The sequence below is a fragment of the Spermophilus citellus genome (assembly GCF_964194105.1).
Source record: "Spermophilus citellus genome assembly, chromosome: 5".
Lineage (NCBI taxonomy): Eukaryota > Metazoa > Chordata > Mammalia > Rodentia > Sciuridae > Spermophilus > Spermophilus citellus.
The window spans coordinates 128,895,656-128,913,432 of NC_138186.1; the positions used below are offsets into that span (position 1 = coordinate 128,895,656).

Sequence of the window (17,777 nt, forward strand, 5' to 3'; positions counted from 1 at the left end):
AATTTGTAAACAAATACTAAATGAATAATGATTATTTTCTCTGCTTGTTTATGTTCAGACAAGGCATAATCTTATTATATTGTCTGTCTCTAAATTTTCTTCATTTCTTTCAGAACACATTGAAGCTAAATAGAAGACACGAAGAGTTTCAGAAGAAATAACTCGTGGTTTTATAAATGCAGTTTATTAGGCTCACACCATGTTCTTAAATGACAACCACATTGGCCAGTATCATCTTCTAACATTGATATTATCACAAATTACTAAGTGTTCTCTATGTCAACAGGGTAAACAAACTGAAACATGGGCTTAGAGCAAACATATGGTTTTCCTACAAATATGGGGGGAAAAAACCACACACACACACACACACACACACACACACACACACATATACAGAAAGCCATCATAAGGACAAATGAGCAGGGCACGGTTGGCAAACGCCTGTAATCTCAGTAGCTCCGCAGGCTGAGACAGGAGAATTGCAAGTTCAAAGCCAGCCTCAGCAACAGCGAAGCACTAAGCAACTCAGTGAGATCCTGTCTCTAAATAAAATACAAAATAGGGCTGGGGATGTGGCTCAGTGGTCGAGTGTCCCTGAGTAGTTCAACCACCCCCCTCCACCCTCCACCCCAGAATAAAGAAGGACAAATGAATGATAGTGTTCCAACATCTGGGAGGCACAGCATGGTGATGGTGGCCCCACTGCTGGATGTTTAAGATGACTGATTTCCATTAGAACCTGCTTCCTTCTCAGAATTATTTTTAGATACATATGATTGTGTAACATGAGAAAAGAATTTGGCACATCATGAAACAATAATCTAAGGGGAATTCATGACTACCAATGCTCTAAACAATCAGGAATAATAAAAATAGATTAGAATTAAAATACAAGGCAATTATTATGGATGCATGCAAACATAATTTTACATTCCATAAGAAATTTGTGAGTGTGTGTGTGTGTGTGTGTGTGTGTGTGTGAGAGAGAGAGAGAGAGAGAGAGAGAGAGAGAGAGAGAGAGAGAAAGTACTGGAAATAGAATCCAGGATTATCATTGAGCTCCATTCCACCCTTTTTTACTTTTCATTTTGAGACAGGGTCTCACTAAGTTGCTTAGGGCCTCTCTAAGTTACTCAGGCTGACCTTGAACTTGGATTGAACTTGCAATCCTCTGGTGTCAGCCTTCCAAGTGGCTGAAATTACAGGGTGCACTGGCAAGAAATATTTTTTAATGACATTACAAAAACAAACAAACAAACAAACAAACTGTTAATTCCTCTTCTCTAGACTATCTTAAAATATATCTTAACTTTTAAGAGAAAACAATCTTGTATTTCCTTTAGCAACAATAGTACTTTCTGTGTTATTAGTAATATGGGAGTATTCAATGTTCTAAACACTTTATTTCTAAGTTGCTAAGTTCTCATTCCTTTAGTGTGTAAAAGTCTTATTTTCTTAAAGATATAAAATGAATGAAAATGTTTGCAGAAAAAAATAAGAGAGCTAGTCTAGTGATCTCTTCTCAATTGCAAACTTTTTTTTTTCCTTCATAAGTAATTTGAAAACAAATAGTAAATGTTTCCCCCACACAATATTTTGCAAATGTTAATTAATCAATAAGAAAATAGTTTTTAAAATGTAGAAATTGTAAAAAGCATGAATTTTAAAATAAATAAATATAGTCACTGCTGAAAGATCAAGAAAAAAGATGTGAGACAAGTATAAAAGTGAAATAAATATTCATTGCTGAAAAATCAGAAAGGAAAAATGATTAAAGAATAAAAACAAAATAATTGATGACCCATGACCCAAAGATAACTGATATTAATGTGGGTTCAATGTATGCATTACTCAGTGTCTACTTTTAGCAACTCTGGAAGTAAAATAATGTATTACATTTCTTTATTAGTTCAATTGACAGAACTTAACTTTGATTCATCTTTCCTAAGTTTTTTTTAAAGGGATTTCTTTAAAAAATCCCTGACCAGTTCTAACCATAAGAGATTCAGGTTTCATGGTAGCTTCTTCTGTCTTCTAGGTCTATCTCAGATATGGTCCTTGTAGCCAATCTCTTTCCCTGGAGTCCTTTAGAGACAGCTGTCTGTTTGACTTTCCAGGTCTCTGACCTCTGGCATGTTCTTTCCACCATCAGCTTCCTCTGTGCTTCTCCTGTGGAACCAGAATTCAAATTTGTGCCATTCAGATAAGGAGTCAGCAGCCAACTGTTTTTGTAAAGGTTCATATAATACTTATGTTAAGCTATGTGAGCTAAGATTCAAGATCATGAGAATCATGTAGGTACTTATATAATGAGGGAGAAAACAATTTTCTGCACACTTTTTAGTTGATAAAATTTAAATACAATAATAATAGTAATTTAGTACTACAGTATTTAAATTATTTCAACTACGACAAAAATATTTTAATACAACTCTACTAATGAGAAAATAAATCTTGTGTTTTGAGAGAGGGTTATAACATTTTGCTTGACTAGAATTCAAACTTAGTGTTCCCTATCATTAAAACTAATTACAAATATTTATCTGCTAATATTGTCTGTAATAAAATTTTATGTATTTCATCTTTCAAAATGTCTTTCCACACAAATTGTATTGCCAAATGCTGTTATCACTCACTAGCATATGATTTTAATCATATTTAAAACTTGCAACACACTAACAAAATTCTATAGATTCTTCTTTTGTTATCTGGCTGTTAGCATGTCATTACATTTCAGATGAATCATTTACACTTGAAGGTTAGGTGAAAGCTTCTCAACTGCATAATAAATGGATTTTGAAATATGAAATTTCCTTTCTACTTGCATGGAAATATGAAAAGTGCTCCTGGAACTGTAGTTTGAGCTCAGAAAATATGCCCACTGCAAAATTTGTGTTGTGATGGAAATCTTGACTCTTGTTTTAACTTTTGCCAGTACATAATTTATAATCTTCATTCAAGAAAACATTAGTTGCCAAAATGACTGTACCTCAGTATAAATTTCATATATAAACTCTATATTGGTTTGTAATTTTAGAACAATTCATTAAGCAATGATCAGGTCTGCAGCAAAAGTTAATTTAAAAAGCTATTTGGAATTAAAGGGCAGTTCATCTTCTTTAAAATAATTTTGCAAGCTTAGGAAATTTGTACAATTGAGCCATTTTCTGCTCCACATGTATTTTTCCCACCATTACTTTTTACACATCATAGCAGATTCCATATCAGATCATAACAGATTAGAACTTTTTCAATTGTTTTGAAAATATTTTGTCTTGTAAATCGAATGTAGACTATTCACAGACCATCATTTTTCAGTTGTGTCAAACTTGGCAAGAATACCTCAAATAAGTAACAACTGAGCAGTGTTGGTAACATCTGCTAAGTCATCAAAATAAGAAAAACCACTAAAAATATTTTTTTTTAGTTTTAATTCATTTTTCAATTGCTATAATTAAATATGAATTAATAAATTTACATTTGTAAATGGGTTTCCTTGCTTGGATAACAAATGAGCAACTGGATACTTACTTTGTTGCATTATGAAGAAATCCTGCTGTGATGAAATAATCCACACAGAATTTTCTAATTTTTTGATTATTGTTTTTTTTTCTTTTTTTTTTTTGAGTTGAATATATTGTAGCACAAGCTTAGCTTGATAACACTGAAGTATACTGCTTTTGTCTAGCATAGCTGTAGTGTCATTTCATAATAAATTCAATTATTCACTATCTAATTCAATAATAAAATCACCTATACTCCTCTGTGCCTTTTTTAAAGGTGCAACTTTCAAAGTCTGATTTTCTCCTCTTTGTTTTCACAAGGCTATTGTGCACTTGCAATTTATAAAATATTATGTAAAATAGAAGTATGAATGGCATTTGAGATGCTGTTACATCTCTGTAATTTGTAGAATTACTGAATGGGTGTGAAGTGATACTGATGTCACATATGGTCTTTATTGCAAGTACTTATCATTGTCAGTGTAGCACAAAAAGCAAAAGAATATAATCAATAAACAAATGAATGTGATATGTGGTAAACATCTAAAATATAGTTGTGTCCCAATATTATTTTATTTATATACTAAAATTTGAATTTCATATGATTTTCATGTTTAATGAGGTATTATTCTTTAGAATCAATTTACTTGTTTAGACCGAATGCTTCATATTGATGTCATTTTTCTTTCCATCCATCAAAAAGAAGAAGGGGAAGAGTTACTTATGGTATAGCCCTCTAAAGCTTGTGACTTGTGGTCAAAACTATCCTGTTTTGTCTCTTTGGCTTCCTCATGATTCTAATTTTGCACTGATAATAAGAAGGAAGAGCTTCTGTAGTTCCCAGTTCAGATTTAGGATTAATAATATTTTAGGATTATTGGTGAGAAAATTTAATGACTTATTCTCCATAAAAAATTATGAAATAAAGTAGTATGATGATGGAAAAATTTTAAGTATCTGGGTTACTCAATCTTAGTCATGTTCAGTGGTGTTGGTATAAACTTTTGCATGTATTATGTATAGAATTAAAGCTCTCTACATCTCTGTCTCCCCACTTCCAAGTGCTTACTTTTAGAAGAGAAAATTCTAAATGATTTAATTGGAGACACTGCTTCTCAGGAAAGGATTTAAGACTAAGTCACTTGAACCTAGTAAGATGTCTTTGGAATGACATCACATTCAATTGGCATAAAAGGGTCAAATTCCCTTTAGAAGAATGATAGAGAATAATGATATTATTAGAATAATGATGATAGCTTATTTCTAAGAAAAGGATAGGCTGAAATAAATAAAGATGAAAATAAAATAGCTTTTATTTCATAAATCACGCATGCCTATATGTATGCATGTGTACATGTGTTTGCAACATGAAATTTGGTTTAGTGATCTTACTGTCCATCTTGATGAAGATTATCTTCTTGAAGATCTAGTGTGAGAAGAAGGAAATTTTCCTGTGAAGGACATACTAAAGCAAATTGAATTAACTTTTATTTATAATCATGCAGTTAAACTGCATCCTGACTTCCTGAACAAAAGAGAATCTCAGAAACATTTGTTATGGTTTAAATATGAGATGCCCCCCCCCAAATCATGTATGAGACATTTGAAGAAAGATCATAGGTGAAATGACTGAGTTACAAGAGCCTTCGTCTAATCAATGTATTTGACCACTTGAATAGATGAACTGAGTGGAAACTGTTGGCAAGTAGGGTGTTGTTGGAGGAGGTGGGTCACTAGGGTTGTGGCTTTTGGGTATATATTTCGTCCCTTGTGATCCAAGTTTAGTCTCTCCTTTTATTAATTTTCATGTTCTGAGCTGCTTTCTTCCTTCAGGCTCTTCTGTCCTATGTTCTATCTCATCTTGGGCACAGAGCAATGGAGCTGGCCCTCTATGGACTGACACCTTTGAAATGGTGAGCCCCAAATAAACTTTTCCTTCCTTCTGTAACATGGTTCTTGTCAGGTCTTTTGGACACAATGGCAAAAACAAACAAACAAACAACACACTTAACTAAAACAATTTTTGACCTAAATCAGGTTTGCTATTTGAGTTGCAATTGAATGGGCCAAAAGGAGAAGCTTCTACTTGCTGAGGAAAGCTTACAAAACTAGCCAGGAGGAAAAGAACTGAAATGAAGAACACGGAGAATTTATTTATGAAAATTGATTCTAAAGAAAGAGTGAGGGTAGAAAAGAAGGAATTTTGTGAGGATTTTGAGTCTGAAAGTATACAGGAGTAACTACTCCTCTAACGATATCAGGAGCTCCAATTTTCCTTTCCTCTCGTTGTATTACCGCCCAGAAATTTGCCCATTTCATCATGATCTCTGCATATCAGCATGTTTAATGAGGTAGAATCTATTGAGACAAGGGGATTAGGGAGGAAGACTGAGAAATGGTCAGAACAGTTCACAGAGTATGTTTTCAGTGGAGGGTAGCAATATTTCAGACCTTTCAGGAGATTTTTTCAATGCTTTGAGTGTACATCATTGATTTTCGGGCTATTCTGCAATCTATATGGGTAGGAAACTACAGGGAATGCAGATGAATCTTGTCTATAGCAAGGAAAATGAAATTTGTCCCTTAGAGATACAATCAACTTAAAATTTCACAAAATATTTCATTGGCCTTCATCAGTGGTTCCCAAAGTGTGATGCAGAGACCACAAACATCCCAGGGACCCACTCCAGAGGTCCAAAAGGTCTCAAGTGTTTTCACGATAATACTAAGACATATCTGCCTTTTTCACTTTTATTCTATCACAAGTTTATAGTGGAGTTTTCCAGCTACATGACATATGATATCACCACATATGAATGCTGAAGCAACTCTGAGATTCCAGATGTTTTCTGTTAAGCCAGACATTAGAGAGATTTGCAAAAATGTAAAACAATGCCACTCTTCTCACTAAATTTGTGTTTGTTTTGGAAAATATGGCTAATTTTCATAAATATGTTACTTACGTTATGAGTTAAAGTATTATCTTCCACTTCAAAATTGTATAAGTATTATATTTCTTATAGTATTTCAGGGTTCCACCTTTTGTACTTAGTCTCTAATGTATTTAGCATTTATTTTGCTGCATAACATGAAGTAGGAGTCTTTCTTTTTTTCCTTAAGTGATTAGCTAGCTCATTCACTAAATAATCTTTCTTTTATTAATCATTTAAAAAGCCATCAGTACTACAAATTAGAGTTGCATGTATACATGGTTGTTTGGGGTCTTGTGTATTACGTTGATCTGTCTATTTTAGTGATAGTAACGGAATTTAAAATTTATTAAGATTGTGTAAGGTGTTTAAATGTGTGGTGCTATCAATGCACCCTCACTATTTTTTTTCACGTTTCTTTTCCAAAATAAAATCCTTCTAAAGAAAAGCTTATAATGTTCAAAATTGCAAGTAAATATATGAATTCTATGTAAATTGTCAGAGTTGCAACTCTACTATAACCATGCTGAATAATTACTACAGAGTGCTTTTCATTGATATGTTAGTTTAGGTATGACTTGTCTTAGTCAAAGTCTCAACTTGTCTCGCGTAATACAAGATGTTAACAAAAGTATTCATGTATTTTTCAAAGATTTATCTGTACTTACTGCTTTCCCCCCAAATCACTAACCTCTTTTTTTTTTAAAGAGACAGAGACAGAGAGAGAGAGACAGAGAGAGAGAGAGAATTTTAATATTTATTTTTTAGTTTTCGGCGGATACAACATCTTTGTTTGTATGTGGTGATGAGGGTCGAACCCGGCCGCACGCATGCCAGACAAGCGCGCTACCGCTTGAGCCACATCCCCAGCCCCCACTAACATGTTTTTTTACAAAGAATTATTACTTTTAAAAAATTGTAAATTTTTAATTTTTAGCAAGATTGGTATCTAACGTGCTGATTAGAAAAACAACCACTATTGTCCAAAATTTTCTCTGTTGTTATGAGTTGTTGGTTTCCATGAGTATGTAGGAATTTGCCTTGGAAGTTTATTCTACTGCTGTTCTGTGAGAGCAGTGAAGAATGGCATCATAGAGACAACACAATTTGCCAATGCCATTAAAGATCGAATTCTCTAAAATTGGGTTCTTTGCCTAAAAGATAAAACATTAACACACATGAAACTAACTACCTTTGGTATTAGCAAATTAAGGCAAGCAGCAACAGCTGTAGAATTTTAGGCACATATTTGAGTAGCTACTCCATACTTCCTTGTCATTGTAATTATTCATTCATTTATTTGTGCAAAATATTTCCTAAAGGCCTCTTTTAAGATGTTTTAATTTTTTTCTTTTTCAGTTTAATTTATGTAATATGAAACTACATCTATAATGTCTATATAGCTCTTCACATGAGTGTTTCTATTCTTTACTCAGTTCTTCAGGCTTTTCTATGTCTTGGCATAGCTAACTTATTCCACATTTCACCGCTTTTGAAATTCTAAGAAGGGTTTCCTGTGCTTTGTTGGCCTCTTCCCACTTTCTTTCTTCTCTTTTTCTCCCCAGATTCTTCTGGGCAGTAATATCAAATAACTATGAGGACATCTGATATTTCCAGAGAGAGGATTTTCTTGTTGAAAAAAAAAAAAAACTTTTTGGAAACAGGAAATCATTTTAAGTTGACCACATTTAGAGTTCCAAAACTAAAAGCTTTGGAAAGTTTTATTGCTTTTTGATGTTAGCATCATGTAGGCTCCCATAAATTTGTCTGGATATCTTTCTTAGAATTATTACTTTTAAAAATTGTATAATATAAAAATATTCTGCAGAATATAGCTTCACATATGTGCTGATAGTTTTATCTATCTATCTATCTATGCAATTAACTGTATATAAAATAACAGATATATATGGCAAAAAATTAAAACTAGAGTGATAATTTGCAGTAATATATAATGCTAGATACAGGTGCTCCATGGGGGATTTTTAAAATATGTAATACATTTGGATTTGTGCACTTGCTTCAGAGGATATAAAATTTTTTTTTAATAAAACATAGTTTAGAAGAAGGTAAGGAATGTAACAATACAATTGTAATCTGTTAGTTTATATGGAAACAATTGACAATTGAACCACATTGGCTCAAGTAATCCATTCCTAAGTCAGAAACTGCATAGAAAACGGATTTAAATATAATGAAATCAAAGGGAGTTGGATAACATTCCCTTTCTACTTCATTTGCCTCTTCCTAATCAAATGTAAATTTTCAAGCAAAAGGGACAAAAAAATGGTAAATTACCTTTCACAATTCTCTACTCTTGGTTGCTGCGGGCAGGACTCATCAGGAAGATTGTAATACAAGCTAAAAGTTCATTTTTTGGAAGGTCATATCTTATGCACCGCCATGTCATTTTGAGCTCCTTTTACATGACCAAACTTGAGAAACTGAAGGAAAACGAAATGTGCATCAGTATTTATTTTCTGTATGTGTCACATATAAATGAGACACATGAAGAGCAAGAACCACCTTCTCTGGTGACCTAAGTTTGGATCTGCCTAAGAGAATGAATGACTCTGCACCAGACACTCTAAGGCTTGAGCAGCCGAGCAACCACAGCCCATGAGAGCTCACTCTAAGGGACAGTGAAATCCAGGGCAGTGTATTCTGCTTCCAGGCTCTGAGAGGCACTGAAGAAAATATGATCCCCTCTGTCATTATACAGATCAAATTCTCAGCCTTCTGAAGGGGAACACTGAACACAATGATTGTTTGGAAGAATTCCTAGGACAAGCACCCCTCCTTTCTCCACTGGTAATTTCCAGTCATGGAGTTCCCATGGACAGTATTCACTACTGTATGCACAGTGTGTACACTGTCATGTCCAACGAATAATTAGACAACTGTAACAATTGTTATGAACTGCCCCATACCATAGGTATCATCATACTGAACATTCCAGCTTCAAAGAGTCATGGGACCAATCTGAGGGTTTTGGAGGCTAGCAGATGTGTAGGGAGCTCTGCTGGGAGATGAGTGTCATTGGAGCTGTTGCTTAGTCAGAAACCACTAGTAACCATAAGTCACTGAGAGCAGAGGAAAGTATGGGAAGCAGTGGAAGGAGACCCGTTTTGCCTTACATCATTCCCTAAATGGAATTTCCATTGAAAAATGTAAAAACAAAGCATAACTCCCAGCTTTTTGCTGTGTCAGAGTTTATAAGTGGCAGATTTAGAATTGAAGGTCAAAGGGGAAAAGCATAAATCAAGGAGGTGACTCATGATTTATCATTTGTTTTAGTACAGTCAAGCTTGTACTTTGGTGTATTTACCGTGAGCTTGGCATAATGCTAAATTTCATCTGTTTGTGGCTCAATTTTAAATATCTAGAACTTAAATTGTCATCTTTTTAGGGTTTGGGAGGAAGAATTGATTCAAATGAGTTCAGTTCACCTAAACCTGGATTATATCAGAATCGAGGCTTCTACACTGAAGAACTTTTAGCACCTAATGAGTGCTCAGTAAATTATACTTGACTAATCACAAAAGGGAATGCCTAAACATGATTCAGAGTTCCCATTTCATAATTTGTCTCTGAAGGATTCCTCTAGCTGGGAACTCTACTTATGTTCATTTTTTCCAGCTCATTACCTTATCCTAGATATTTCCATTCAGAAATTCTAGTAAGGGTGATTTTAATCATATTACATTGAAATTCATGCCAGGACTAGCTGGTATTCTCAGGGTGCTACAGCAGGTATTGTATGTGTATAAAAGCCATATTTTAAAAGAAAGTTTCCAATTATAAGGAAAGCAAGTGCTGCTGCCAGCTAAACTGACAGTCCCTGCAAATATAATTTGCCAGGTAAAACAGTCTTCTTCATCCTAGACCACTGCTTACGAAATGGCTTGGACCGTCTGTTTAAAATTATAGCCTCAGAGTTTCCTTGAACTGTGTTGGGGATATCTTTTCCAAGTTTGGTATTCTCAGTGTGCCAACTTAACCTAAGTCCTTTATACTTAGCTACTACTTTTCACCAAAATATCCAGGATCTTTACGTTTAAAAAACAAGTTTAGGATATTGAAAGCTACTTGCACACTGGTAGTTTGTTGTCAGAACTAATTGGATGATATAAAATTGTTTGTTACTGAATTTAAAACCTCAGGAGGTTATGTCTAATTCTTCCTAGTGAATTGAGATGGATACCAATGCCAAACTTTGTGTGCTAAGATTTCTTGCTATTGCCATTAAGACAATGTCTTTCCTTAGCTACGGACAGTGGCAAAATTCTAAAATTTTTTTTTAATTAATGAAAATTCTGAAAGACTCAGACAACTATATTGAAAAAAAGAAAGCAACCATATCTTATATTCTCCAACAACTATGTTGATATATGTATTTTTGTCAGTCTAGCAAAATCTATTTTACGTATCTGTTCTGTGCTTTTGTTGTAGTTATCTGTGAAGCAGATATTTAGGGAGCATATGTTAGCCTAACTCCTAGATTGCTCACTTCTTACTTTATGTTATCCTCACCCAAATTGCATAAATTAGGAATCATAATTTATCGATGAGGAAACTAAAGTTAAGATGAGTTCAGGATAGGCATCGTGTCCCAATGCCTATAATCCTAGTGGCTCAGAAGGCTGAGATAGGAAGAGCTCAAGTTCAAAGGCAGCCTTGACAACCCAGTAAGACCCTTTCTCAAAATAAAAAATAAAAAGGGCTCAGCGGTTAAGCCCCCTTCGTTCAATCCATGGAATGAAAAAATAGAATAAAATAGAAAAAAAAAATAAAATAAAGTTGAGTTCAGTAAGTCACAAGCCATACAATTAGTAAAGGATGGATTGAGATTCACATCCAGGTCTGTCTGATTTCAATGGCTATTTTTAAGTATATTTTTCCTATATATTGTTAATATTGCAAAGAAAGTCCAAACACAAAAATGTTTGGGGATAGATCATGCACAAGGGTAACAAACACTTTTCTAAGAGAGAGGAGGGAAAAATAAACCCTTAGTTACTTTTCATGGATCCTAGTAATCTGGGCATTTACATTTAAATTCAACACAGCTCTAGACTATTGAGACCTAAAGCAAATGTCACCTTTGTCACAGACATTTGTCAACCCTAATTGAACCACTATGTTCATTTCTCACGTGTGTAGAAGCAAACAGATGTGCAGACCCTGCAAAGCACAGAGGAGCTTATGTTGGAGACTGTTTTGTCCCAAACTTAACATTCAAATTCTCTGGGGAAATATGAAGTCACTGAAGTTGTAGGCAGTTCTAATAAGATCTCAAAGGGTTTTTAATATTTTTCTCCAACATATGGACAACTATTAAGAAACAGGCTATAGTCCAAATATATTCATTTTGATTTAAAATGAACTGGAATCGATGGATTCAGATTTCCTTACTACAAGGGTAATTATATACAATTTTAGCTTGGACTCAGGAGTCAGGTGGCACATGTTGAAAATCTCACCTATATCAACAAGTATTCTTTTCCTTCATTTCTTTGAAAAGGTAGGATGATAATATCTCTAACACGGCTGTGACAGTGGATAATACATGTGAAACTCAGGACTGTGCCTGACTAATTGTTTGCATTTGAGAAATGTCATCAGTTCAACACTGGAACAGATTAATTAATGGACTCCATAACTTGTGAATATATTTTCTTTATTTTTTAATAGAATTATCTACATTTCATCCTGCTGAAGCTGATTTAAAATTTAAAAAATCTTCAAATACAATCAATTTAAGAACATTGTTCCTAGACTTTCATCACATTGTTCCCCGTAGTACACGTACTTCTGATGATTTGATTCAACATTAATAGCTCTCATGTTCTTATTTTGCATCAGTTGCCATAATTTAAAATACTAATCATATCTCATAGTATCAAGTTATTTTAATAATGTACCCAGAAGATTTCAAATTGCAGTGTTGAAACTACAAAATAAGAACCATCCAGCAATGAACAAATAATGAAGTCAAATGTGCATTGGTGAGTCAGAAAAGATGGTTCTAAGACCTTGTCCCTTAGTTGGTTTTTGACCTTGGGAAAAATGTTGGGAAAACCACTCACAGTCTCTCACAGTCTCGGGTCTCTGACTCAGCTTTCTCAAGTGTAAAATAAAGATCATAATATCTGCTAGGCTTTTCTCCAAGGGTATTGTGAAATAAGATAAAATATGTGAAAGCCCTCTGTAAGCTCTATAGTTTGAAAGCATTAAGAACTTGTTTATTTAATTCTTCATTGTGTGAGATAAGATAAAATAAGCACAAGGTCCTGTAAACTATATAGTGTGAAGTGCACCTGAGGGTGTAGGTAAGCTTATTAATTAATCCTTCCTGATGCGGGCACTGGGTGATGATCTGGGGTTTTGCCACAGTATAGTGATTTTCCAGGAAAGATAGTACACAACACCAAGTGAAATCAGATAAAGGTCAAATAAATGGTCTTGGGAGTATACACTGTAGGTGTCCAGAGTAGGAAGGAAAGTCAGGGAGTGGCTGGAAGCTTCAGGAAACACAAAGAAAATGGGCGGTTTGACCCCAGCAGGGAGGCTGATTGGATGAAATTAGCCTAAAACAGAAGCTGCTTAGGGTTCTGGTGGGGGTGGGGGTATCCCTGTGGGATGAACAGCCCAGTGATCAAACATCACCAGTACTGAAGACCACAAAGGCTGCAGAATGTGGAATGGACGTTCTGGATGTGACAGAGCCTTCCTGCCGAGAAGCAGTAGGAGATGGAACTTGCAAGCTGAGGCAGTCTAAATGGAATGCCAAGAGAATGACGTGCTTTGTTAGCACATCACATTTAACAGGAAGGCCACTGAAGGGTTTTTGAGCAGAATGATGTGGTAAAAACTGTGAACTCTTGCTTCAGACAAACCTATTACTAGTCCAAATTGGCCAATGCTTTCAGCCAATATTTTTTTAGGCAACGAGCATGGTGCAGTGGAAAAAGTGTTCGACTGGGAGTCAAAGAAGGACCTTTGGAATGTGAGGTCATTTTTCTGGACCTACCATTGGGCCAGCGGGGCAGGCAAAGCCATCCCTTATATCCTGACTCTTTCCTGACACTTCTGGAACTGTATCTGCTACATTTTTGCTTCATTGAATTCCTATCAGTGTTACTTCAGGTCACACAAAAGCAGATGAAAAGGGGTTTTCACCTTAAAGTGCTCAAAGGGATTTGAAACTGCCTTGACTGCTATTAATTCTTTTTTTCCACTTTGATTGCTCAATCTCAGTTGGTCACATTGCCTTTCAGTATTGAGTGTGTTACCACATCACAATTAGAAGCACATGATTACATTTTAAAGTGACGATTTCCTGCGCAGATTCATCACTGAAGTGGCCTTTGTGGCCAGCAAATTCCAATTCATACTTAATGCTGTTTTAACCTTAGATAGATTCTTACTATTCAAATTATCTTAAGTCAACTTTTGTGTAGAATCTGAAAATAATTTCTGTATTTGCTAAGGATTATGTCAATACTATTTCTGGCCCTTTCTGGGCCAAAAGCATTTGGTTCAAAGACTATTGGTGGATCCCATATTGACTACTGATTATTTAGGGAGGATGTGCTAGCAGTAATATTTTTCTTTTCTTTGTTTCTTTAACCAGGAAAAGTAAAATTATTCTGCCATCTGTCTTCAGTTTGTCAAAACTGAGAAGAGGAGTGAACTGATGTTTTCACATATTCTTAATTTTTATCTCAGCTTCTAGAGAGTGGCAGAAACTTGACCTCTCATACAAGTATTGAGATTTGGAATCACCATTGTGTAAGCCATGCTCTGCACAAACTAATTAGTACACAAACTACAAATCTGCTACAACTCTTCAGTCAATACATAGGACTGAGGAGAGTACACTAGTGAAATTATTAATAAGGTATGAAATAGAAGTATGAAATAAACCCACGGCCATGGTAAAGAATCAAGAATCACAATTACTTTCTAGTTTATTCTTCTTACTAAAAATGCTCAGAAGTGAAATTATTTGGAATTGGGCATCAAGATGATCATCATATATTCTTAGGTTTTCAACTAAACATAGTAATTCTGCTATGATATCTCTTTGGAGAATTACTTACATAATTTCTTGTCTTTTAGATAAGTTCGAGGTAATTAAAAGGGTTTTTTTTGGGAAAAAAAAAGTCTAAATCCTGTTAAGAAAATCAGGAACTGTTACTGAAACAAGATAACAAAAACAAAAACAAACAAGAAAAACAAACAAAACCTCATGGACTCCTAGTGATCCTAAAAATATCTCCTGTCACTTTGTCACTTTTTGAAAATCATACTTTTGTAAATTGCATTTCAAAGCCAGCACTTCTCCAAGATGATGAAATAAGTTGAAAACTGAATGTTTTCAACCAAAGAAACAATGTTTTTGCTGGAGGGGAGAAGAAAGGGAAAGATAAAATACTTAGAACTATACTTATTTCCAGGTAAAGTTATGAATTCTCACTTTTTAAACTCAAGAGGTTCCTAATTTTGTGCTTATCTATGGCAAGATCTAGTGGTAAAAAAAAAAAAAAAAAAAAAAAAAAAACAAAAAAACAAAAAAAAAACAACATGGTACTGTTTGTATTCAAATGGGGGGGAAGGCATGCATATATTTTCATATATATATGAGTATGATTATGGATTTGTGAATCATAAAGCATGTTTAGGAAACAAAAGAGAAAGGGTGTATTTTAATAGATTGTCACAGAAATCTGAACACAGATGAGAAACTAGACTGTGGATTAATTAAGCCAAATAGTTCATAAAAAGACAAGGCTGCATAGTTTAGAAGGAGGATAAGAGAGTGGAAGAAAACAATTACCCTTGTGTCATATGCCTGTGTGACCCTCCAGAACCACTCTCCTCCTCCTCCATCTGCCCCCAGTCTCAAAAATGGATGGGCATTGACACCATCCACAAGCTCCATTGTAATCTGGCTTCTGGATGAGTTCGGGAACTAGTTACCTTTCAGGTTCTGTTAACTCCTTCTTTTCCTCAGCACTGTGAGTGCTCACAGTGGATGGCAGCTGGCCTGCATTCCTGCCCTATCTGTGGTGGTTGTCTTCCACTACACTCAAACACTTTTAATCTGTCACTTTATAGACAAATATTCATACAATTATCTCTTTTCTGCTGGGACCTTGGTTGATACTTTAATTGGTACCAGAAATTTCTTCAGGAAACAGACTTCTTGAAATGTAATCTTGGATTGGTGCATCATATATTTGAGGAATGTGTGACGAACTCATTTTGGGGGATAGAAGGAATCAGATAGGGTCTACGGCATATGGTGGCATAATAAATATTCAGGCATTCAATAGGGTTCACTTGGGATAATGTGCTAGCAGAAATCCAGTGCTCTGACAGTTATGATTAAAGTCACTTAACTTCTTAGAGTCCTAGAGAATACAAAACCATGAACACATAATTAAGAATGTACACAGAAGTTTTCCTGAGTAACTTGGAAGAGACTCTTCTGTCCTATAGTTGCAGGGAAGATGGAACTGACAACTAAGCTCAGGGTATGATTATAAATGTTGCAGAGCTGTAGAACTAATTATAAACCTGACCTTCCAGATTTCTCTCTGTTAAGGGAAAGGTAGTTGTCAAGAAGCAATGAAATCCTGCCTCATTAGATGGGAACATTTTGGTAGATATGGATGAAGGAACAAACTATGACTCTTCAAATTCTCTTTAAACTTCCTTGTCTCCCAAGCAAATATTGATGCTTTTCCACCTCATACCTACAGACCTATAATAAAAACCAGAGCCAGCAGGGCTTAAACTGAAGATATAGGACCTATCCATTCACTACTAGAGGAATTAGGATTCAAGTCACCCCATTGGCCAAAAAAGTCCTCATCCAGCGGAAGTATCTGCAGAGGCTAAGGGAACATGGAATTGGTGGTAGAAGCAGGAGTTGTGATTCTCAGTTTATCCTGTTGGCTAGGTGTAGAGGCAAATTTAGAAGCTGCGTTTTATGGCCCCCATTATTTTCTTCTTCCCTTTTCCCCACTTCTGTGAAGAAAGCAGTAGTAGTAGCTTCAGGAGGAAATGTGACTGAAGTGATATTGCCCCGTGATGAGACTTCTCTTTCTCAGGTTGCAGACATAGGATTTCCACCCAGAAGAAAAGAATATCATACACAAAGTGACAAAAGGGTTGACTCATCTGGTACTACAACAAAAAGCCTCCATGTCCTCTGACTTCTGGACAGCAGGGAGACAGGAGAGGTGGGAAGTAGGGAAAAGAGACACTAGGGACTTCATCTGTGGCTCCCTTCTGATGGAGTTCCCTAGAGCTGGTCATATCCTCCATGGAAACTTCTGCTTCTCTCCGTGTGGACTGTTTTCACCTCTTTCCTCCCCATATCCCATGGTGTGGAGAGGAGAACAAGGTCTCTAATCCTGCTGGTTCTGGGTCCCAGTATGATCCGATCTGTTTCTTAAACTACATTCAAATCTTGGTCATTTGTCTCTTTGTAAATAAACCCTAAGTTACTCTGATGTGAGTGGACCATCTGTTTCCTGTGAGGAAGGTCCCTAACTGACACTTAGATGACTGATAACAAACATGCCAAAACCAACTTTAAAACATGTGGAGGCTGACTTGGCAAGCTTCACTATAAAAGGAAAAAAAAAAAAAGAGTTCACTAAGAATTTTCCTCTATTGTGAATTTTTTTTTTTTTGTGAAAAAGACATCACTGGGTCATCTAAGAGGTCATAGGTTTTGGCCTCCAATCACTTCTGAAATCATGCTGTGCTACTGCTGACGTCTTCTATGAGTGTTGCTAAATGTCCTGGCCAAGGAGAAACTGGGGTCCAATGTGACACTGTGGAGAAAGAGACCATGTCTTTAGCTGCTTTGCTTCTCTAATACCCAACAATACACTCTCATTAGTGAAGGTAACATCTTGATGAAACTTTAAAAGGTCTAACTCACACAGTTTGCCATCAGTAAAAAACCATGAACCATAATGATCTTTCCAATTCCTCCTCTTCTCCTTTCACATCTAAACACTCAGTCTAAATAAGTTTGACACTGTTTTGCAAATCATGTTCTCTAAGAACTTTCAAATAAGATGCTAAATTTTACTGATTTATTTAATGTCCTTCATGTATTTCTCTGGTGACTAATGGCAAATAATAAGAGAAGGTAAGTCATCAGCAATTAAGTTTGCTATCTGGTTACCTATCTACTAATGGGTTAATAAGCTCTACCTAACTGTGGAAACACATTCCCAGTAATTAAAATCCATTAGGTTTTCTGGCTCTTACCTAAAACCCCAAAACAAAACAAACAAAAATAAAGGAAAATGTT

The 17,777-nt window shown here is 35.3% G+C and overlaps 2 long non-coding RNA genes across 5 annotated transcripts in view; one reads left to right on the plus strand and one right to left on the minus strand.

Moving 5' to 3' along the window:
* Positions 1-1,006, plus strand: part of LOC308650007 — a 65,989-nt gene extending 64,983 nt beyond the window's left edge. For all 4 annotated transcript variants that reach the window (XR_014022211.1, XR_014022212.1, XR_014022213.1 and 1 more), the window contains one exon: positions 114-1,006. This is a non-coding gene — a long non-coding RNA (uncharacterized lncRNA). The remainder of the gene's footprint in view (positions 1-113) is intronic.
* Positions 1,002-17,777, minus strand: part of LOC308650009 — a 50,837-nt gene continuing 34,061 nt past the window's right edge. The window contains exon 3 of the long non-coding RNA XR_014022216.1: positions 1,002-2,172. This is a non-coding gene — a long non-coding RNA (uncharacterized lncRNA). The remainder of the gene's footprint in view (positions 2,173-17,777) is intronic.